The sequence below is a fragment of the Periplaneta americana genome, chromosome 5 (genome assembly GCF_040183065.1).
Source record: "Periplaneta americana isolate PAMFEO1 chromosome 5, P.americana_PAMFEO1_priV1, whole genome shotgun sequence".
NCBI lineage: Eukaryota > Metazoa > Arthropoda > Insecta > Blattodea > Blattidae > Periplaneta > Periplaneta americana.
Window position 1 is genome coordinate 68,160,787 of NC_091121.1, and position 24,858 is coordinate 68,185,644.

Here is a 24,858-nt window from a genome sequence, read left to right on the forward strand (position 1 = left end):
TTGTCCATACCGACAGAAAATTTAATAAAGAATCGTTTATCCCTCTGTCGTATTTCAATAGTGTGGACAGTTTTTGTGTAAATTTAATTTAAAAGCCACTAATTTGAAGCCAATGAATGATGCAATCATCATGAAACGTTGTAGCCAGAGAGGGAGGTGGGAGGTAGTTCACCTAGAGAGACAGACTTGAGTTCGTTGACCTCTTACATCTGAATTACGAGAAGAAAGAGTAGTATGTTAGCGGTGATGTTGCCAGACTGCTGAAACTACCAAGATAATTTCCTAATTAACCACGCATTTAATCACAAAACGTAATAAAGGTTTCTATTCATTTAAGTGTACACTATCGTCCATTTCAATCTGCATGGTTCTTTCAGTTCCAATCTGTATATAGATCTGGAGATTTTACTTATCCCGGGTATATATCGATAGAATAAGATGAACATTTTGTAAAAAAAAAAAAAAAAAAACATATTCCATGGAACTTCTCAAATATAGCGGCTGGACTTGAAATGAGGTAGCATGAAGTCTATTTTGGTTAAGAAAATTAAATTTCAGAGTTATATTTGGGGAAAAAAGGAAAATTATATCATGAAAAAAGTGTAAAATTTCTTCACTTCGTCGTAATGCACATGTTTCTGTCCCATACAACTCCATACTCCACACTAAGCACTTCACTAGTCTCTTCCTCAGTGTTTTTTTTCAGAGGTCTGCAGGAGATGCTCCTTCTTCTATTAAATCCTTTCTTTGCCATTGCTATCATCCTTTTGACTACCTGGCAGCAGCTCATGTTATTAATTATACAGGAATACCATTTTATTTTTACTTCAATTTTACTGACTTTTTGAATGAATTTCACACCCACCCCTTCTAGTAGCAAACTTCCACACATAACTAAAGCCGCAAATGCAGTCAAAGTTGTCCTACGATCATAGTAAACGATACAGAGTGAGTGTAATATGTTCCAGAAATATGATCGCATTTTTCAGTGAAGAAAGAGCATCCATTCACTATTAAATCATATTTTCACACAGGTGCGTCCATTTAGTTACATCGCATTCCGGTTTCCCCCACCCATTTCTGCTGGCTCCTCTGTAACGCCTAGTGGCTGGGCTGTCTTAACTCTTTTCTGAAAACATTTTCTGTTAGGAATTGGACTTCTACGTAATATTATACAACTATTTAATATAATTTAAATAAAAAGGCCTCGTTAAGTAATTGTCACGTGATTTCCCCCTTTCTAAGACCCTCCTACATAACCACATGGACGAACAGTAGATAGCATATCTGAGTTAATTTATCTGTGGATCAGGCAGAAGTAAAGATTGAATTTTCAACAGTAATCTCACTAGAGGTTTTGATTTATCTAGAGAAAATCAAAACTCGAGTGGGATTTAATTGACTATTACACGATTAATAGAAAGTATATAAAGATTATAAGTAACAAAGTACTCCAATACAATAAAATATTAATTGACTTACGAAAATAAACCAGTCTTCAAATGTATTATTGCACCATTACGCTAGATGGCAGTTGTGCCAACTATGGAATCTTCACTGAACACTGTAGACGGTTACTAGTCAAGAAAGCTTTGTTGATTCAGTTTCATTTTTTAAGACAGTTGCATTCCACTTCGATTATCCGAATCCCAGTAATCAACGTCACTTGACAGATGATTTTCAATAAATCTTAATATTAAACAATCTCTGATACGTGACTATCCATAATATCATATAGCAGAAGCTATAACATAACCTAACTAATATACACAAGTGTTAGAAAAGTTTTAATTAACGACGACGACATAAAAAATAAACATGAATAATTTTAAAAGAAATAATTATTGAATGTACAATTTTCAAATTTGAATGTGGTTGGTGGTTCAATTGATATTATATTGGACGTGTGCGTAATAGAAGTGGAACTCGTTGATTTAGGCCTACATGGTGTATTCAACTTATTCAGGATTTCAGAATGAATAATTTTAAAAGGAATAATTATTAAATGTACAATTTTCAAATTTGAATGTGGTTGGTGGTTCAATTGATGTTATATTGGACGTGTGCGTAAAAGAAGTGGAACTCGTTGATTTAGGCCTACATGTGTATTCAACCTATTCAGGATTTCCGAATGGTGCTCTTCATTTATTTGTAAATCGGATTTCAGAAGATGCATAGGTATGATCAGTGATTTTTATTAATTCTTGTTCTTGAATGCCAATGCGAGTCATATTCGAAACTGCTGTGCATCGACTGGAGTGGTTTGTAATTATATATATATATATATATATATATTTTTTTTTTTTTTTTTTTGACGTCCAGACCAGCGCAGTTTCAAATGTTGGCAAACAAAGAAACAAATGCTAGGGACGCGATAAAATTAAACAAATGCTAGGGACGCGATAAAATTAAACAAATGCTAGGAACGCGATAAAATTGTGCGATAAGCAGCCATGATTGGTCGAAATACGTCCTTTCGTACCGTTTTATTGGTCAAAAGTAGTATGACGTAGTAAGAGTGTAATAGTCAGTATAAAAAAGGTACACTGTTATAGAGTAGGTACAGAATTATTTCAAAAGGCGTAGGATTATGGCTCCCCCATGTCGCCTAATTTGAGTGCTTTGCATTATTTCTTTGGGGTTACTGTGAAACAGTTGTGTTTGCTGAACATCCTACAACAATAGAATAATTAAATAATTCCATTCAAGAAACCATAGGCTACATTCAGTTTCAGAAGATATGCTTGAAAACGTTTTTGATAATATACACAAAAGAACTGAAGCCTGTATCGAAATGAACGACCACCATTTTCAATAATTTGTTTAAATATCCTGATTTTGATCACTTTTTAAGTTTTAAAGCACTGTAAATATTGCGTACTGATGTGTTGTAGACAGTATACTTTACATTGCATAATATAAATACGTTAGCTTGGATAGTTCAGTTAGTGAGTAAAAACACTAATTGTTAATACCGTACTGTATCTATACTACTACTAATAAATCTGTAACCGAAATTTTTCTGGTAATTTTCGATTTTCCAAACATAATTGGTCCTAACATATATAATTAACCGCCCTGAAACCGAAAATCGCTTTTTTGACATTTTTGTTTGTATGTCTGTCTGTCTGTCTGTCTGTCTGTCACCTTTTCACGCGATAATGGCTGAACCGATTTATATGAAAATTGGAATATAAATTAAGTTCGTTGTAACTTAGAATTTAGGCTATATGGCATTCAAAATATTTTATTTAAAAGGGGGTTTATAAGGGACATGAATTAAATAAATCGAAATATCTCCCTTATTATTAATTTTCATAAAAAATATTACATAACAAAAATTTCTTTAAAAACAATTTCCGATAAGTTTTACTCTATGTAAAATTTTGATAAGACTGATATTTAATGAGATAAATGAGTTTCAAAATTACAATAACAACGCCATCTAAGGCGGTGTAATGAAATAAAAAACAAATGACTTCGTCTATAAGGGGCCTTGGACAACAACAATCGAAAGCTATGAAACATAGCTTACAGAGAATGTTTCTGTGTTTGTATGAAGTAATATCAGAAGCTAAATTAACCGATTTGTATAATTAATTATTAATTCACCATTGGAAAGTGTAGTTTCTCTAGATGGACATAATGCTATAATGTTATTACAGGAACTTCTGAGTGAGTCGAGGACAGGTAAGATTAAAATAGCTTCTTATGCACAGAAAACTTCATAGGCTATTTTGTACATTCGTTTCCTGTATTTCCTAAAATAATTTTTATGACCAAATGAGTGGTCTCTGGATCAAAATGATCGCATTTTAATTTTTTAATACAATTTAAATTAAGTAGCATAATAAACGATTTATTCTTCTATTAAACACGAATGTACTCTGGATCAAATGTCCTATTTTAATTATGTAATTACTTTATATTTATTTCTAACGGGTGCAGCGGAGCGCACGGATAAGGCTAGTTTTGATTAAACAAAAATCTAACGAAAATTATCAAACTCAAAATCGTAACATTTCCTAGTTTACGTAAATGGATACACTACTTTTCTTCTCTCCTATACCTAGTAAAGGTACTGTTATTGTATTTAAACTAGTGTCATCAAACTCCGGCCGTAGAAGGGGGTAGCAAACAGTGTTTCCGGTTCTCAATCGTTAATCCAAAGGTATAGTGAGGTTAATATTGAAAATGTTAGTAAAAACAAAATGATGTCCCGGTACTACACCCCAATTTTTTGATAAAAAAAAATCCCGCTGTGTATTATCCATACAACAAACGTGTAATTTATATAACGAAAGTAGTTTCAACGTAATAGAACATTTAAAGTTGGGTAATCAACACACTGACATACAATTACACATTTAAAGTTGCACCGCGAGCCACATTAAGATCAAGTACCACAGTTTGCACACCTTCCTTCTTCCAGCAAACCCATCAAGTGTCAACAGTGATAATGAAGAAGATGACGTGGCCATTGTTGCAGGTCGAGTAGGTAGCAATGGTGCGCGGCTAAATACGTCCGTTATAATGTGGGGAGGGGACGCATTAATAAGAACATGTGTTCCGTCGACAAAGATCAAGCCAAGTGAGATGTAAGGAACGGGACGGCGTCGTCGCGACGCTGGCGCCACGTACCGGCTGTTACAAAAATTAGATTGCTAAATAATTTGATATGACAAACAGTGCTACTGCTTCGAGGCGAAAACCGGATCCATGTCGTGTACCGTGGAGTGGACTGGCAGCCTTACTTCTTTCTATTGTAGTTTGGATCGCTAGCTCAAAACTTCTCACGACTTTCTACGTGTGCTTGGACCGTTGCTTACGGCTTGGACTAACCAATTTAATGTTTCTCTATTAAAATCAAATCAGATCAATCATTTTCAGATTATGAACTGGAAAATATATTTTATGATGATTACTGATTAGGGACCGTATTCTGTCCCAGTGCGTACGGAAATATGGTTAGCTGTTCATAAACTATATTGGCGTGTCCTCATGTTTGGCGCGTGGCACAGGTACTATAAGGGAAAATATCTTGTTTGTGATGTGGTTGACATTCTATTCATGACTCAAAACTAGACATCGAAGACTGTTGAAAATACATTATAGTGATAAAGATTGATACTACTTTGTCCTTTCCTACAATTTAAATTATTTGTTCATTTATTTATTTCAGTCATTCCAGGCAAATTGGGAATTCCAATGAAAAAGTCTTTTTCAGAAATATTTGTTTATTATTAGTGTAAGACATAGATACAGACGTGGACAAATTATTAACAAAATTGACGATTTTTATGATAATTCTGTTTACAAAATTTGATTTTTCAATTTAGACTACAGTTGACAATTTTGCATATTTCTATCATTACAAAAGACAGAAATATGCAAAAATGTCAACTGTAGTTTAAATTGAACAGTTAACTTTTGTAAAAATATATAATAAAAATCTTCAATTTTGTTAATAATTTGTAAATTAGAAAAAATGTCAACTACAGTCCAAATTGAAGAGTCAAATTTTGTAAAACTAAAATAAAAATCTTCAGTTTTGCTAATAATTTGGAAATATCCAAAATATCAACTGTATTCCAAATTGAAGAATCAAATTTTGTAAAAATATATAATAAAAACCTTCAGTTTTGCTAATAATTTGTAAATATGCAAAAATATCAAATGTAGTCCAAATTGAAGAGTTAAATTTTCTAAAAATATACAATACAAATCTTCAATTTTGCTAATAATTTGGAAATATGCAAAAATGTCAACTGTAGTCTAAATTGAAGAATCATATTTTGTAAAAATATATAATAAAAATCTTCAATTTTGCTAATAATTTGTCCACATCTGTAAGTTTCTAAATTTAAATAATCTTATCCATTTTGAATCTTGCGTACACTACCTTTAACACTTGAATATAAGTAACTTGACAACAAACACACCTTCAAAATATACAGAAAACCAACCACCACCACCACCACACACATACACAACACATCTAACCACCCCATACAACACAAACATGCTGTATTCAGGACAATGGTACACAGATTACTCAACATACCCATGAGCCAACAACACTACAATGAAGAAGTGAACACAATCAAATACATAGCACAAGAAAACGGTTACAATCCAAACTTAATAGACAACATCATAAGAAAGACAAAACAAAAACTTAAACACAAAAACACGCAAAACACAACACAAACACAAACACAAGAACACAAGAAATACATCACACTAACTTATGAAAACAAAAGCACACATAAGATCGCATCTTCATTCAGAAAGCAGAAATACAACATAGCAAACAGAACAGAAAACACACTACAAAGACATCTCAACACACAAACACAAACAAATAAATACGACCACACAGGTGTATACAAACTCACATGTAATAGTTGCGACAAGTTCTACATAGGACAGACAGGCAGATCATTCTAAACACGCTACAAAGAACACATTAAAGCAATAACCAGAGGACACAATACATCTACATACACCGATCACATAACTAATGCTAACCATACATACAATAACATAAATGCGGACATGGAAATCCTACACATACAACCCAAGAACCAAAAACTCTACACACTAGAACAATACGAAATATACAAACACACTAAAACACACCCCGTTCAAATTCTCAACACATAGATCAATTTCAGTAGACACAAACTATTTGACTCCACTTTTCAACACCTTTCAACAATCAAACGCACCCATATAACAGGCAGAGAAGTTCGAGATGTCGCCGAGATCTAGTAGGCTCTGAGGATGGTGTGATGAAGCACCGAAACAGCTGTAAGCTGCACAAACTTACATAATTAACACGAGTAAGTCCGCTAGTTAATCAATTACTAATAATCTTATGTTTTATTTTCAGAAGAAAAATATTTTACAAGTTGTATGGGCATTAAATCTAAGTGGTCTTAACTAGGTAAGAGGTACTTTTCGTTTACCTAAAGTTTGCAGCACTTACTCACAGAGAGATCAGCTGTTAATGTATGTTTTTCAAGGTGCTATTGTTGAAATATTTCGAAGGTCTGCACTATTAATTCCAGAACTCCAGTCTCAAGGAACTTTTTACTCTGTAATATAATTCATTTTGAGATTTATTTTCAGTAGTTTGGGTTAAAAACAATTAGCAATCTTACAGTTCAAGTGAATATTTTGACTTAGAAATGTTTCAGTTGTCACTGGAAAAATGAAGGACATTAATTCATCTGTAACATCCGTGACAAATTGTGTGTAACATCCGCGGCATGAAAGAAACAGCTATAAAATATTTACCGGCTATTGTTGTGAAGTAATTGGATGCCATGAGATTTGCATAGTTTTTACATGAACACTATGAGAATGAATCTCTTTTTGCTTGAGGCAGACACACGAGTTTTACACTTTTTAAAAATAAGGTGTGAAGTGAGTTCACAAATCTTGTAACCTGTAGTGCATCAAACTAAAATATTTAAATAGTTTATTATGAACAGAAATTAAATGGACACCTGCTATGATGTTCCTGTTGCAGAAAACGTAACACCAACCCAGTCAACTTTGAATAGAACATCTAAGGCACAACAGTCGTACAAAAACGGGTTATAATTTATTGCAGTTTTTATGTTAATTGGCCTCTCTCAAAATAATTTTTGTTTTTTCTTTTATTAATTTGACATCACACAGAATGAAATGTACCTAATTTTTATGTTTTCGTTATGTTAATTTACCAATCAAATAAGTATCTAGAACAGCGATGGGCGTGTGAGTGCATTTGCCCTCCGTGCGCACGGGGTATTCCAAGTGCGAGCGCTGCAGAGTGCTGTAGTGTGCCAGCAGCTATAACAGACCTTAACAGCTTTTAAATGAGCTAAATTTAGGACTTCAGGGAAAAGACATTCTTAATACACAATTTTCTGATAGAATTGCAGCTCTTAACGAGAAATTGCTGTTATGGATACGTCAAATGCAAAAGGGCGAAATATATCATTTCCAATTCTTACCTAAGCGCATAGAATTTTGAACAATGAAAATTTCGAAATGTATGCATTGTATTCTACCCGGTCTATTAGAGGAATTTACATCAAGGTTCCACGATTTAGATTGCCTGGAAATGGATTTGCGTATTTCTGCTACATGTTCAGATTCCAACTGATTATTGATAACGTCCCTCCTTCATTATAGTGTGAATTGATTGACCTGCGAATGTGGTCGAGAGATGCGAGCGAAATATGATTCAAGGTCGAGTCTTACGCAGTTTTATGACGGATTCCCAAGAGGACGCTTTCCCAATCTGCATAAGTTGTGTGAGAAAGTTTTGTGTTTATTTGGTTCCACTTATAGATGTGAACAGTTATTTTCTATTACGAAAATAAACAAATCTCAAACAAGAAATGATGGGCTTTTAACGGCAGTTCTTCGCATAGCTTGTGCTAATACAGTTTCTCCAAATCTTGAGAAATTGAGTAATATGAATTAATGTGCAACAGACATGTTTTGTTTTGTTTTGTTTTGTATTTAAGGAAGTGTTTCTTTACTTTGTGCTCTTATTTAGTTTGGTAGAATAGCATTTTCTTTTGAAATATACAGTACGTACCGCAACTTGAGTAAACCGGTTTTCGTGCACTCTATAAGCACACTTCTCTCGTAGTACACCGTGCAAGCACAGGGTGCATAATTCTGCCCAACCCTGATCTAGAAGATGTATTAAAGTTACATTATATTACTTAGAATTTTAACAAATGTATACCATATTTTGGAACAGAATTAATGACATCTTTCTATACCATATTTTGGAACAGAGGGAGTATTAGTAAGCTAAGAGAGACAGCTGCAATAAAAGTATGGAAGAGGTGAAGAACTAGGGTAACAAGTCACAGACTAAAGAAAACAAGTGAGGTAAATAAGTGAAAGAAAAGAATGAGTGAAATTAGGGAACAGTGGTTACTGTAAGAAATATATCTAACAACGAACCTATTGTATAGGGATAAAACAATGATTAGCTATTAGTAGTAAGCAAAATGCGATCGAGATAAGTAAAATGATAAAAAAAAAATGATTAAGAGAGAAGTAGTGAAAGTGAATTTTTTTAAAGGTTTAAATAAGACATTAATGTTGGAATGAAGGCGAAAATAGAATAAATTAATTGGTGGTGAATGTAAGAGGTTGTAGAAAATAGTGAAGAGAAAAACGAAACTGTTATAGTGCCCTTTTTTGTCTCGAATTACTCTAGAGCATATCTGCACAAACAGCGCTCAACGAGCGCGCGCGCTCCTTCGGAGCGGGAGAGCCGTGTTTACCGCTCGCCGAAACGGAGAGGAAGATACATCAGAATGACAAACACTTGCTATAGGTAGAGGAGAGGGAAACGACCACTCACTCAGTTATCTAGTGGAGTGCAGTGTGTAGGCCTATTCTCAGTAACTGTTTCACGTTGCTTATCTACTGCTACAGTACAGTATGGAGGAATCTAAAAGACGGAAAATAACATTTAACGATTTACAGCTCGAACTTATTGATCTTCAATGTGACCTAAGGGCTAAAGATCCTTTGAATAATACTACTAGCCTGGTTGAGTTTTACAAGACTAAAAATTAGCAATAATATCCACGACTACACAGGCTGGCTGTGAAAATGATTGCTATGTTTGGCTCAACATTTATTTTTGTGAGCAACTGTTTTCTATAATCAACTTTAATAAAGGCAGACATCGAACATCTGTAACTGATGTTTCATTACGATCAGTAGGCTACTGTTTCTTTCAGCTGCCAACAGCATGAAACCTCGTTTTGATGTACTGATAAATAAAAATATAACAAAATGATGTTGTACATTTAAGTAGCCATAGAATTTCTATTATTTCTGTAAAATAAATATTTTTTTATTAATTAATAGAGTCCAAGATAGTTATGCAAACACTGAACGGGAATTCATTTCATAAACATTCGTAATAGTACTTCTTTTTGTGTATATTTTGTACGAGATCACCCCTTCTTCCAGTCCACCCTTATACAAAGCGCAGCTAATATCTGCATTCCGCTGATGAGGTTTGAGCCGGCTCGGAGAGCGCAAACCTTGTGCAGACCTGCTCTAGAGGATGATACAAAATTGCAAAAAAAAAATGAAAAATTACAACAATTTAAGATAGTGTTGCCCATATAACATCTTGCACTAAAGTTTATAAAACCGTTTAAATATAATATACTCGTACATAAAGTTTATACAAGACATTCGACTTCAGAAAAGCAAGAAAGCGAGATGAACAGAATTTCACAACAATTTGGGGAGCCTGGAAAGTCGACGGAGAGCTGACACCGCCTCTGGGTATATTATATCTGCGACATAGAAAGATATAAATTGTGAGGTGCAAAGAGGGGAGATAAAAAAGGAAAGTCCCCGCACTGTTAGTTGCTACCTCGAGGGAGTGATTCCACAGAATCAGCATACAGGACACTTGCGAACGGAATCGATAAGAAGTCGCGGAACTTATATCATAACAGATTGTGTCAGGGGGATCTTCGCAACCAATATTCCAATACAAAAAAACTAAAGACTCCGAGGTCACAATATGTGTGGGTCTCTGAATATTTTCCCACATATTCCACATCTTTGAGAGCCATACAATACGAATTTCGGAACAAGACTATAGGGTGTGAATAAATCAGTCTCACAGATTCTTGGGATATTGAAGAGGGACAATCGGACGGCTTTTAATTATACAAATACTGTATATATTTGAAATTTAATGTTTCGACCGAAAGCGATATTTTATCAGGTTACTGTTTTACTTTAGTTGAAACAAAACTCTTCTAGTATTAGACAATATTTTATTACTTTTGTTTACGCGAATGACGTGAATATTTTAGGAGAAAATCCACAAACAAAAAGGAAAAACACAGGAATTTTTCTTGAAGAAAGTAAGGAGATAGATTTGGAAGTCAATCCTGAAAAGACAAAGTATATGATTATGTCTCGTGACCAGAACATAATACGAAATGGAAATATAAAAATTGAAGGTAGAAAAATTTAAATACATTGGAGCAACAGCAACAAATGTGTGTGTCCAATGCCTACTCACTTCACTTTGCGTGATTCGGGTTCCGCATACTACGGATAGATGGTAGGACTGTGACCCACTTTCAAATTGCACACCACTTCGGCGGGCCACGTTATGCATGATGCGTATCTCTGAAGAGTTGTGTCGTATATTAGGGTGAGTGTATGTTAAGTGTTCGTGTATGTGTAGTGTAGGGAATGGGTGAGGATGTTGAAGATGAGGAAGGGAGAAGGGGAAATCGGTGCCGGCACTTAACCTACTTATGTCGGATAGCACCAAGGGGGCCGCCAGGCTTAACGTCCCCAACCGACGGACGAATCACTATCAACAGTGACATATGCCTTCCCTTCATATGCACTGCAGAGAGATTAGGGATTTAACCCAGGCATATCGGTACACAATTTAGTGGTTAGAAATTGTTGCCATCTCTCCTAGTCCCGAGGTAGAAATTTTACAAGAAAATTTCTGACCCCGCCGATAATCGAACCCGGACCAGCTAGTCTGGAGTCAGACACGCTACCACAGAGTTAACTCGGCGGACTCAGAGACAAATTTTCAATGACAACCGGGAGGTAATTACACACAGAATAAATATGGGAAATGCTTGCTATTATTCGGTTGAGAACCTTTGGATATTTAGTCTGCTTAAAAAAAACTGAAATTTATAATTTATAAAACAGTTATATTATCGATTTTTCTGTATGATTGTGAAGCTTGCACTCTCACTTTGAGAGAGGAACAGAGGTTAAGGATGTTCGAGAATAAGGTGCTTAGAAAAATATTTTGGTGCTAAGAGGGATGAAGTTACAGGAGAATGGAGAAAGTTAAACAACGCAGAATTGCACACAGTGTATTCTTCACCTAACATAATTACGAACATTAAATGCAGACGTTTGAGATGAACAGGACATATAGGACGTATGAGTGAATCCAGAAATACGTATAGAGTGTTAATTGGGAGACCTGAGGGAAAAGGAACTTTAGGAAGGCCGAGACGTAGATGGGAGGATAATATAAAATGGATTTGAGGGAGTTGGATTATGATGGTAGGGACTGGATTAATCTTGCTCAGGATAGAAACCGAAGGCGGACTTATGTGAGGGCAGCAATGAACCTCCGGGTTCCTTAAAAAACCATTTGTAACTAAGCGATGTAGATTACACTTTTTTCAATGTTGGTGTAATGCAGGGTTTTCCGGAAGCAACACATAATTGCAACTAAAACTGAATGAAGTTCAGACACGTCAAACCTTGTATTTACAAAGGATTACTTTAACGGTAACATTTTATTTTGTTGTTTTGAATAAGATGGTTAGCAGGGAATTCCGTCTTTCTTTGTAAATGAGACCGTCCTTCAGAAGCTCCACCCTCCTAAGGACACTGATTGGGGCTTCATGAATATTGGAATTTTTACTGATCGCAGATATGACGTGTCAGTAGAAGGGTTTGAAGTGACTTAATTTTCTTTTGAGGTGTATGAACTGTGAAAAAGTCTCGCTGTTGAAATTCGTGAAGCTTTCGGGCATGTTCCCAGATAGAAGTCTGTGATCTTGCGTGTGCGGGTACGATCTGTGAACTTTTCTAGGTATCTGTGCAGTCTGTCTTATTCCGGTGCTTCTGGCGTTAACATATATTATATATATTATATATATATATATATATATATATATATATATATATATATATTGTGTTTTGTTATGCTATGCCGAAACAAGTTAAATCGCATTTATTACGATAGTGGATTGGAAATAATTCCATCTTTATCACCGAGAGAAAAGTTATGTTGTTTAAAACTGACTGTAAGCGTACATTTTTAACATTCAGGCAATGTTTGCTACCCCTTTCACAGTTTGGACAAAAAACTTAAAAAACCTATTACACCTAAAATGTACTTCTTAAAAAACTAAAAATCCGGTCCCTACTGATCACTTTCTTGATAGGAACCTCTTTAAACACAAGTATCTTCATCTGATTCTAAATAAGAGCATAGCCCAGTTAGGCTTATTTCTTAGTTTCTTACTTCAGAATTCTAAATTTAGAAATATTTATGACACAGACATCAATTCTGTTTGCACATTTTGTTTTTGTTAGTGTGTTAATCTTGTGTGTGTCTACTAAAAATATGAATTATAATCTTGAAAGGCGAAGAACTATGGAAAGGTTGAAGTAACCCATTTCAAATGGAACATTTCCCTATTGTTTGAATGTTTAATCTTATATTTGCTGTTATACGCATCACATATATACCAGATTGGCTGTTCCCATGTTATGAACTGGCAATTATAAAAGAAAAACACTAGGATCTCCACTGTCAAAAACGAACTTTTTGGTAACGACCGCTAGGTGGAGATACTGCTGCAAGCTACAAAGATATAACATAAAATATAAGGAATCTAACTACCAAAAATGTGGCATAATCCACATGGACGGAGAACCATGTAAAGGATAAAGTGGTCTATTTCGCTGGACTTGAAAGATACTTGTCAGCCTAATACAAGCAAGTAGAGAATATTAAGAACTACGATCATGTTTGACATGTAGAACAATCTTCGAGTCTTTCCTTATGTCTTCACTAATTTAGAAGAAAGAATTTACATCAAGAAACTGTCCTCTAAAATGTTTTTCTCTTTCTATTTTAATAGCAGGCCTATTTATTAAGCACAATGTGTACCTTTCAACCATTTTTATTTGTTTTGGAGACTTGGCTCAGGACCCCGCAGAATGAGAATGGTTACGGTATATTGGTGGAATCATAATGATCAGGGTAGGGTTACCATGAGAAGAAATTCTAAAGGAGGACATGGAATCTAAAATAAGAGGACATTGCTGAAAAAAGGAAGACTTTTTAAAAATTGGTATGAACAAAGTTAAACAATGGTTCATCTTAGTCAGTTTTCTCACTAGTTGCTGGATCAGTATTATATCTGTACCCTACTTATCGGTGGAGCCTACTTTGTGCACAAGAACCTGGAGAGACAAACTTATGTCTTGTAACAAATAACTATGGAACTGTTCACAGGACATGTCCTTGAAATTATATTTCACCATGATGATACCTCTGACTGTCTCCGTTAGCATACGATTTCATTCTTTTGTCCATTGAGCACATATTAGGGAAAATGCTCTCTCAGCACTTCCATTGTGACTTGGGATAAATGAATAGAATTGACATATTTTTAAGAGTTCTGAGAAAGTTTAGTACTCGCAGAACTATTGGAATTGAAGAATTTGCACCATTGTTTATCTAAACTTAAATCTTAATAACTTAGAATAGAGTGTAAGAATTCAATGCTTGTCAATAGATCATCATATTTTATGTTTTTTATGTGTTCCAGCTTCAACCATTGAAAGCAGTTAAATTCTTTCATAGATTTTCACCATTGTTCAGATATTCTATGCATAATATCGCACATTATTCAATATTCATATTAATTCTAATTGAAATGCGAAATGCCGGACATTTCAATCTTTTTAAATGCCTGCCGGACAGGATAAAATGATTAAAAAAGAGGACATGTCCTCCTTTTGTCGGAAGGATGGTAACTCTAGGTGAGGGGAAACGGTAGAACCCCGAGGAAAAACCTCTCGTTCCCAGACCGGGAATCGAACTCGAATCTCCATAGTGGAAGCCAGAGGAGTTAAGCACTCGGCCACGGGCAATGCTGCTGCAATTTTGAAAGTCTTCTATGTCGGTGCTCGCTTCACAACTGAAAGTAGGAATTACCTCGTAATATGTTAAGCGTATTTCCTTACTTGCTTTGTTCTTTAAACTTCCTAACATTGCAGCCTATCACAGTAGATATTTCAATCTTCAGTGACCATGCTGACATAAATCTCACAAGATTTTTCAGAGTTTGAATCTTAATGCCGTGGCGAGAAGCTTACAGACAAGTAATAGAGACGTCTGTATTTACTCGACCTACAACCGACATTTTGCAGAGGTAGAATGCAACCACACACATCCGTTGTTTCTCAATTCCCCTTGATAAGGGAATGGAAGAACTAAATTTTTCACGATTATTACCCTCAAGACTTGAGCCATTGCTGCATTTAAGAGCACTACTCCAGTGTTAAGATATACGAAAATTTCTCATGGGGAGGTGTGGGATAATGGAAGGAGGGGGGGGGCTGAAGAAGCGCTCAATTGCAGAAATGGCCCCCATTTCTGTCGGATTGGCAACAACAGAATACAATGCATTACGTGAAGCCAGAGAAATGGGGCCGGGGAAATGAATTTGGTTGCGTTGAGATCCCCAGTCAGGGACTCGTTACATGGCCGGCAGAGAATTGCATCTTAGCCGCGGAAATTGGATCCAGTACATGACAAAACCTTCCCGTGTCTTCGCTCGCAACGAATTCAAAGTAACCGAGTAGAGTGCAAGTATGGGACCCCCTCCCCGCCGTTCACTCCGCAGTACCGTCGCAGACGGAGCTGGACGAGACAGGTGTTCAGATTTTTTCACAAGCAGCAAACCAAGTCTGTAAGTACGCGGGTTCAACTCCGGAAACTACAAGTATACAGAGTGCTCTATAAGGAGACTAGTTCTTCAGTTGAAAGAAAAATGCTAATCATTTAGTTGATCACTCTGTGAGACAGCCATATAACAAGTTACTAGCTAATTTCGTTACCTACGTACGTCTTAACAATGTGTATTTTCGTTATTAGTTAGCTACCGGTACTTAATCAGTTATTATCATAGGGTTAACATATCTTGAAGTGTAAAAATGAGCGCGCCATATCAATCGTATTCTTCAAATCTATGAACAACATCTTAGAGTTACAAAATCACATAATAACCCAAAGATGTTCAATTTCGGGCAATAAAATGAAATCAAGTGTTAAATATCCTGAATGCTTTGATACCTAATACCCCTGATCACATTTATAACAGATTGGCCATCCCCATTTTAAAAACATCTAAAAGAGAACGGCCACTACGCTTCGCCACTGTATAACAATGAACTTTCGGTAACAACCGCTAGATGGAAAAGTAGCTGTATGATATTACACAGTGCCCGCTCAAGGTTATAACGTGACTCCTTTTGCAGTCGCTAGATGGCAGCATACAGAAATTGGTAAAAGTTGTTGCCTTGAAAGTGCATTAAGTTGATAAATCTGTTATAATATGTGACCAGGCGTAATAACTAATTTATTATAATCGGAGACTGCATATTGAAATAGGTCTACATAAAAACTAAAAGGATGAACTTCATTGTCCATTAAAATTAAAGTCGTTCATGATCCAATGGAAGGCAATTTCATTTAAACAGCTCATGAATATTTCACTTTTGATCTGATTATCTTTAAAATGTCAGGAATTTTTATCAAGTACGAATGGAATACTACACAAGTGAAATGGCAAAAGTTACACCGGAACTTCACTATAGCTTGCTACCCCTTCACTGACTCCACAACAAGGAGATCCCTTTCCTTATAGGTACCATTGCATTTGAATTAAAGAAGTGGCAAAATGCTCGGCGAACGTGGCAAAGAACTCGCGATTCTGACCTGTAAGCTCGTGTGAACCAATTATGTACGCAAATTGCGATAACAGAACAAAGAGATCTTCGTGTGAGTCTTATGCGAACCAACCAGTAAAGCGCTAAGAGAAATGGGCTCTGTACTTCAAACCTTAAAAAAAGTTTTGAGTGTCATTCTGAGCTCTTAACTCGTGAGTAAAACAAAGATGTTAATATGTCGAGAATCTTCACTTCCGTTGATAAAATCCAAGCATGTTTTAAAAATAAAACCACTCCAATTTCCAGAAATTAGAGTTGTTTTTTTTTAATTCTTCCCGAATAGTAATTTAACCTTGAAAAAGAGGACATTGCCAAGATAATTAGGACGTATGGTAACCTGGTAACCCTATACACGTGATCGTCATTTCTTGATTCGCGAGTGAATCCCGTAATACATAAACAGGGTGGATGGGTAAGGCATCATCTCCCTCCCCTTAGCCATCACTTGTTCATTCAACGTGAAGCAGTTTGGTATCCTCCTCCTTCTACCTACTCCTTTGCTGTGTAGACTGCATTTTATATGACGTAATCTATGCCGACCACTGGCCTATACTAGGGTAAAATTGCCTAATTCCTTGATACTCCTAATTCCGTGTTACGTTTTTTTAACTAAATGTCCCAGGATTTGGTAACTTGCTAGGAAGTTCACCGATGTCTCAAAAGTAGGCGAAAAATGTACACTTTCGAGAAAGATGTCTGGCGCTATGGTCGAATGTCAAAGCTTTGAGTGACATTCAATTTAAAAAATGTATCACGGATGAGGAATATCACGGAATTAGGCAACTTTACCCTATCCATATTATTACTTTAGTCTAAGTCTTATTATAGAATCGCTGGAGGAAGAACATAATACTTTTACGGCATTCGCCTGGGCGAGTGTACAATCATTCTTACAATAAAGGAGTTTTTAGATTGCTGAATTCCACTGTGCTTCTGTGTTATCATTGGCTTAAGTATTTTCAATTTCCGCTAATAGTTGAGGTCCAGCTGATAGGAGCGTCAAGTGCAGATTTTTTCCCTAGTTAATATTGTAAACAGCAGAAAATGGCTGTCGTATTACTCTAGTGCCTTTAATGAGGTGTTTCTCCAATCCTCGTACACCATATTCACCTTTCAGAAGAGATCACGTATTTAAAATCAAGGGCATTAACTAATTAAAAAGTAGCGCACGCATGCTCTGTACTAAATAACTTTCATTCATCAGGATGGTGTATCGTCAAGGCAGGAGTTACACAAGGATCAGTACGGGGTCTTTGCTTTTTATGATGTACATTAATGATATTGAGAGCCCTATAAAATGTTGCAGATACCACCTATATGTTGATGACATACAACGAAAAACGACCTGAAGCAGGCGACAGACAAATTGAATAACGAATTGGATGCAGTGATTTCATGGGCCAAAGTTCATGGACTTAAATTTAACACAGAGAAAACGCAGGCTGTCTTAATGGGGCACCAACGCTTGTTAAATTCGCTACAGATTGAAAGAATGTCTAATGTAATAATGAATGGCGAGGACATTGCAAAAATATAGTAGCTCTGTTAAAAATTTAGGAGTGTGCATGGATATAAATTTAAATTAGAAAGTACAGGTCACATAAATCACTAAAACAGTAAATTTCGATACTCCACTCACTCAGTTTCTTAAATGACATCGTCCCAGCTGTCCTCAAAATACACTTGGTAAAATTTACTGCACTTGTGATGCTTCATTTCGACTACTGCAGAGTACTCTTCAAGGACCTAAACTACTCTGACACAACGTATGAAACGTGTCCTGTACGTTTTGTCTGTAATACTCGCCGGGGAGACCTTGACACGCCATGCTTCGAAATGTTATCGTGGTTGCTACACGGTCTATCATTATTATTCAAAATACTACATTCCTCTAATTCCCAGCATTATTATTGGGAGAAGGAAGAAATAATTCCAATTATTAGTCTTATCTAGTGAAGGGGAAAGAGAGAGAATTGATTTTAAGTCAGTCTAACGACGTACTGTTACATATATTAAGTGACTATCATTTAAAATTCTCTAAATCATTTTCTGGCTTTATGAATCAGCGCACATTGAAAACTGTCGACGTCAGCTTAAAATGAAGACTTTCCAAGGGTTGAAAAATCGGAAATAACTCTTAAATGTTAAACCTTTAATTTGTTTTAAAGACAACTACCTACGGACCATAGTTTGAGAAGCATTACCTTAGGCTATTTCAATGACATTAGTCCGTCTGTTCACTTCAAATAGAGCATTAACTGGAATAACAATTTCCGGCACTCGTAAAGCGATCAGAGTAGTCGTCAACCTCGTTCCTAGTACATCTGTTGATACATTTCCTTTGTGTAAACAGTTTGCTGTGTTGCCTTAACATTTTGTGAGTTTCCGAGAATCTTAGTCTTGTCTACAGCACATCGTAATTCTGTACGATGCTGACTTACGATCAAATACTAAAGCTGGTCACAAAAATATGACTTAAAACAATTGGGAAAACTGTCATGCTTAGGTTTTTAACGGAAAAGTGATTCAATAACTTCAAATTTTCTCCAAAAAACGGTAATAAATATGAAACTTTATTTCAACTGTATAAATATTATTATTATTATTATTATTATTATTATTATTATTATTATTTTTTTTTTCAGAGAACAGTTGATTTAAAATAATTTTGAAATTAAGGAGGGAATATTTATGGACTTTTTTCTAAATATCATTTGCCAATTTCTGCTCACTTTTCAAGATTGTCGCAATTACATTATTATTATTATTATTATTATTATTATTATTATTATTATTATTATTATTATTAAGGTTTAGTTTTCTTCATAACAGCTGAACTAATACTTCAGTTACAATTACAGGAAACTCGAATTTAATTCCTATCAGAAACTGCTACTTTATGTAAAGGTATATGTGCTTATCGGATGGAATATGTAACATTCCTAATCACTTCAACTTAAGTAACCTTTCTGTGCACCCGATATGAGATGAGTTGCTGGCAATTGTGCTATCCAGCTAACAGTTAAAAAGTGAAGGTGATGGTGCATCTACTTGCTTTAGCCCGCAGTGAATTGAAAAAGCATCATACATAAACTGTCTTATACAGACTGTCTGTATGTTTAATTGAAACACATTTTAATTAATCGAAGTAGTTCCTTGAGAATATTATATAGCGAAATTTATAAACTTGTACTTGCTATTTGGGAAAAGGAAATTGTACCAGATCAATGGAAGGAGTCCATAATTGTACCTATTTTTAAAAAGGGGGACAAAACCAACTGTGGTAACTTTCGAGGAATATCACTTTTGTTGACGTCGTACAAAATTTTGTCCAATATTCTTTTGAGGAGATTAACTCCGTACGTAGATGAAATTATTGGGGATCATCAGTGCGGTTTTCGGCGTAATAGATCGACTATTGATCAGATTTTTTGTATTCGGCAGATAATGGAGAAAAAATGGGAGTATAAGGGTACAGTACATCAGTTATTCATAGATTTCAAAAAGGCATATGACTCGGTTAAGAGGGAAGTATTATATGATATTCTTATTGAATTTGGTATTCCTAAGAAACTAGTTCGATTAATTAAAATGTGTCTGAGTGAAACATACAGCAGAGTCCGTATATGTCAGTTTCTATCTGATCCTTTTCCAATTCACTGCGGGCTAAAGCAGGGAGATGCGCTATCACCTTTACTTTTTAACTTCGCTTTAGAATATGCCATTAGGAAAGTTCAGGATAACAGGCAGGGTTTGGAATTGAACGGGCTACATCAGCTTCTTGTCTATGCGGATGACGTGAATATGTTAGGAGAAAATACACAAACGGTTAGGGAAAACACGGAAATTTTACTTGAAGCAAGTAAAGCGATCGGTTTGGAAGTAAATCCCGAAAAGACAAAGTATATGATTATGTCTCGTGACGGGAATATTGTACGAAATGGAAATATAAATATTGGAGATTTATCCTTCGAAGAGGTGGAAAAATTCAAATATCTTGGAGCAACAGTAACAAATATAAATGACACTCGGGAGGAAATTAAACGCAGAATAAATATGGGAAATGCGTGTTATTATTCGGTTGAGAAGCTCTTATCATCCAGTCTGCTGTCCAAAAATCTGAAAGTTAGAATTTATAAAACAGTTATATTACCGGTTCTTCTATATGGCTGTGAAACTTGGACTCTCACTCTGAGAGAGGAACATAGGTTAAGGGTGTTTGAGAGTAAGGTGCTTAGGAAAATATTTGGGGCTAAGCGGGATGAAGTTACAGGAGAATGGAGAAAGTTACACAACACAGAACTGCACGCATTGTATTCTTCACCTGACATAATTAGGAACTTGAAATCCAGACGTTTGAGATGGGCAGGGCATGTAGCACGTATGGGCGAATCCAGAAATGCATATAGAGTGTTAGTTGGGAGACCGGAGGGAAAAAGACCTTTAGGGAGGCCGAGACGTAGATGGGAGGATAATATTAAAATGGATTTGAGGGAGGTGGGGTATGATGATAGAGACTGGCTTAATCTTGCACAGGATAGGGACCGATGGCGGGCTTATGTGAGGGCGGCAATGAACCTTCGGGTTCCTTAAAAGCCATTTGTAAGTAAGTAAGTTCCTTGAGAATATCAAATTCAATAAGGATATTATACGGGGACATAATTTTATTTTTACTTCAATTTTTATTGTACCTCAGTTTTTTAATGTACTTCACTCCCACCCCTTCTACTAATGAAGTTTCAACTGTCCTCCAAACAGAACCAAGGCCGCATATAGTAAACAGTAGGTACTGAGTTAGCGAGTATAGTACGTTCCAGAAATATGTTCCGGTTTTCCAGTGACGAAAGAGCTGTCAATATTGAATCATATTTTCGCACAGGTACTGTCCGTTTGCCTATATCGCATCCCGATTTCCACCGCCTGCTTCTGTTCGCCCCTCTGTAAAAGCTGGGCTTTTTTAGCTCTTATCTGAAAAGATTAATTTCTGTTAAGAATTGGACGTTTATGTAATATTATACAACTGTTTAAAATGACTTAAAATAAAAGGGCCTCGTTGAGTAATTAAGTGTCACGAGATTTTACCCCTTTCTACGATCCTGCGGCATAACCACTTGGACGGACAGTAGATAGCATTTCTGAGTAATTTTATCTTTTCGGATCGGGCAGAAGTGAAGATTGAATTTACAGTACGTAAGGTACTCTTTTATAGAGTAGGTACAGAATTATTTCAACATGAGTTACTAATAGTCTATAGTGCGATAATATGCACAAAAAACTGAAGCCTATATCGAAATGAACGGTCACTATTTTCAAAAATGTGTTTAAATATTCATATTATGATTATTTTTCAATTTAATTTCTTTCTCTATATTGTACGCTAATGTGCTGTAGACAGTATAATATACACTGCATAATGAATACGTTCGCATGGATAACTCAGTTCGTGAGTAAACACACTTATTCTTAATACAGTACTGTATTTTGATTAAACAAAAACCTAATAAAAATTATCGAACTCAAAATCGCGATATGTCCTAGTTTACGTAAATGGATGAACTACTTTTCTTCCCTCCTATACCTAGTAGAGTAATTTGTTTGTGTTTTACGCCAGTATCATCGTACTACAGGCGTGGAAGGGAATAGCGAACTGTGTTTCCGGTTCTCTAAAGGTAAATCCAGGTTAATATTAAAAATGTAAGTAAAAATAAAATGATGTCTCTTAACTGAGTCATATGCCTTTTTGAAATCAATATTAATTAAGACACTAAACACACGTTGCATTTTGTATGGGGATTGTAATACATTTTTATTGGTAATGACTTACGTTTTATACTAAAACGTTCAATGAACACTAATCTATAGCCTTTCCAATGTGCGGCGAAGACAGCTTAAAACATAATATATCCATGAGAAAGAGAATTTTCCTAAATTCTATTAATTCAGATCAGGAGAGGCTATCTTCCCCTTCAGAAATATCTGTATTTCCATTTTAGCGCTATAAATGTGCAAAGGCAATCATAAAATACGAGTAAGAACTGAGCTATGAAACACGCTAAAACAGAATATTGGGTTATTTAACAAGTTATTACATTTTAGATGCTTTTAAATTTCTGAAACCCATAGGGGATTTTAATGTTAACGTTCTTAAAACAAGATTGTGTGCGCGTTTATAAGCCATTAGACCACCACTCTGACAATGCAGGGCACCGCGTAACGATCCAGGAATACGAGCCAGCGTAAAAGTTGCAGGAGGCCGTGAAACAATGAAGTGCTCAACAGTGAAATGAGTCATTAAGTGAAGGATTCCGCGCCGGACTGCACGAGGTAGCCGATCCGTTTTAAAGGTAGCTGTAAAGATGCTGCTGTGGGATAGGTTTCAGGTTTATCCGCTCAAATGCTGCTTTAAAAGGAGCAACGATAAACGGGATTCCCCCTGTGCCACATCAAGCGCTGTCCAACCTTTAATGTTGCGAGACAATGAGATATTTCCTTACTTCAAAGTTGCACAACATTTTGCAGTTTTCAATAAAGAATAACGAGTTAACATTCTTTCGCACTTATTCACCGACACATTCACTATTGTTCCTTCATTGACCCAGTCATTCATCAGTCACTTATACAGTCGCCAATTCAAACGCTTTCCCATCAATTCATTAATTCATTCATCCATTTAATTGTCAAAGCCATACACTCACTCACTAATTTCTTAATTCAGTCACTAACATGTTATTTCACTTACTGATAACATTTACTCACTCACTAACTCATTCAACCTATGATCCCATTATTAACTTGCTGACTCAATCTCTCACTCATTCACTCACTCACTCACTAACGTATTCGTTCGTACTCTCAAGGTCCCCTCACTCAATAACTCGCACACAAAATGACTCACTTATTGACTCGCTCAACCACTACTCGCCACACCCACTCAATCATTTGTTCACTAACTCACTTACTCTCTCATAGATTTACTCACTAAATCATTCATTTCCTAAGTCACTGAACCAGTTACTCAATAACTTGCTTTAACATTCACTGTGTACACCTCTGTGGAGTAACGGTTATAATACCTGTTCGTGCAACGAGCGGAACCGGGCTTAAATCCTGGTTGGGGCGAGGTACCTGATTGAGGCTTTTCCGGGTTTTTTTCCCCTCAGCCCGTTAAGAGGAAATGCTGGGTAACTTTCGGCCCTTGGACCCTGGACTCATCTCGCTAGCATTATCACCTTCATCACACTCAGACGCTAGATAAGCATAGCAGTTGATAGAACGCCGTAAAATGACCAACTAAAAACATTCACCGATTCAATCATCCATTTACTCACTCAATCAATCAATCAATCATGTATTCACTCTCTAAGCCAATAATTCAATAATTCATTCTACAACTCAATTATTCACTTTACAACTCAATAATTCAATATACAGTTCAATATTTCCTTCTACAACTTAATTATTCACTTTACAACTCAATAATTCAATATACAGTTCAATATTTCTTTCTACAACTCAATTATTCACTTTACAACTCAATAATTCAATATACAGTTCAATATTTCCTTCTATAACTCAATCATTCATTTTACAGATCCAAATAATTCACTCTACTATCCAATAATTCACTTTACGACGAAATAGTTCTCTCTACAACTCAATAGTGCACAATGAAATATTTTTCTCTGAAATAAAAATTCATTCTGAAAGCAATAATTTACTCTGAAACGCAATAATACACTTTACAATCCAGTAATTCAATCTATAACTCAATAATTCAATCCAGAAATCAATAGCTCACACTATAATTAAATCATTTCATCTCTAACTCGATCATTCAATCCATTCACTTTATAACTCAATCATTCACTCTGTAACTCAATAATTGACTCTCTAACTGAATCACTCACTCTGCAACTAATTCATTCACTCTGTAGGTTATTCACACTAATTCAGTCATTTACCTTGTAATTAAATAGGCCTAATTAATTCTATAACTCAATCATTTACTCTCAAATCCATTCACAAACTCAATTATTCATTCTCTAACTCAATATTTCACTCCAGCTAAATCATTAATTTTGTAACCATATCTAGACCTACTATTCACTCCTCAAATCACTCATGTTAACTAAATCATTCCCATCTCTAATTCATTCACTCTTTACCTAAATCATCCATTCTATATATAATTTTACAGAATGTCCTATGTATCTTGCTTCTTCCAAAATAAATTTTTCCTTAGGCGCCAAATGAATTATTTCAAACAATAGTTACTTAATT

The 24,858-nt window shown here is 35.5% G+C and overlaps 1 long non-coding RNA gene across 1 annotated transcript in view; it reads left to right on the forward strand.

Annotated features, from left to right (window-relative positions):
• Positions 1–2,327: 2,327 nt before the first annotated feature.
• The window catches only part of LOC138700498 (uncharacterized), a 165,136-nt gene continuing 142,605 nt past the window's right edge, over positions 2,328–24,858 (forward strand). The window contains exon 1 of the long non-coding RNA XR_011332363.1: positions 2,328–2,438. This is a non-coding gene — a long non-coding RNA (uncharacterized lncRNA). The remainder of the gene's footprint in view (positions 2,439–24,858) is intronic.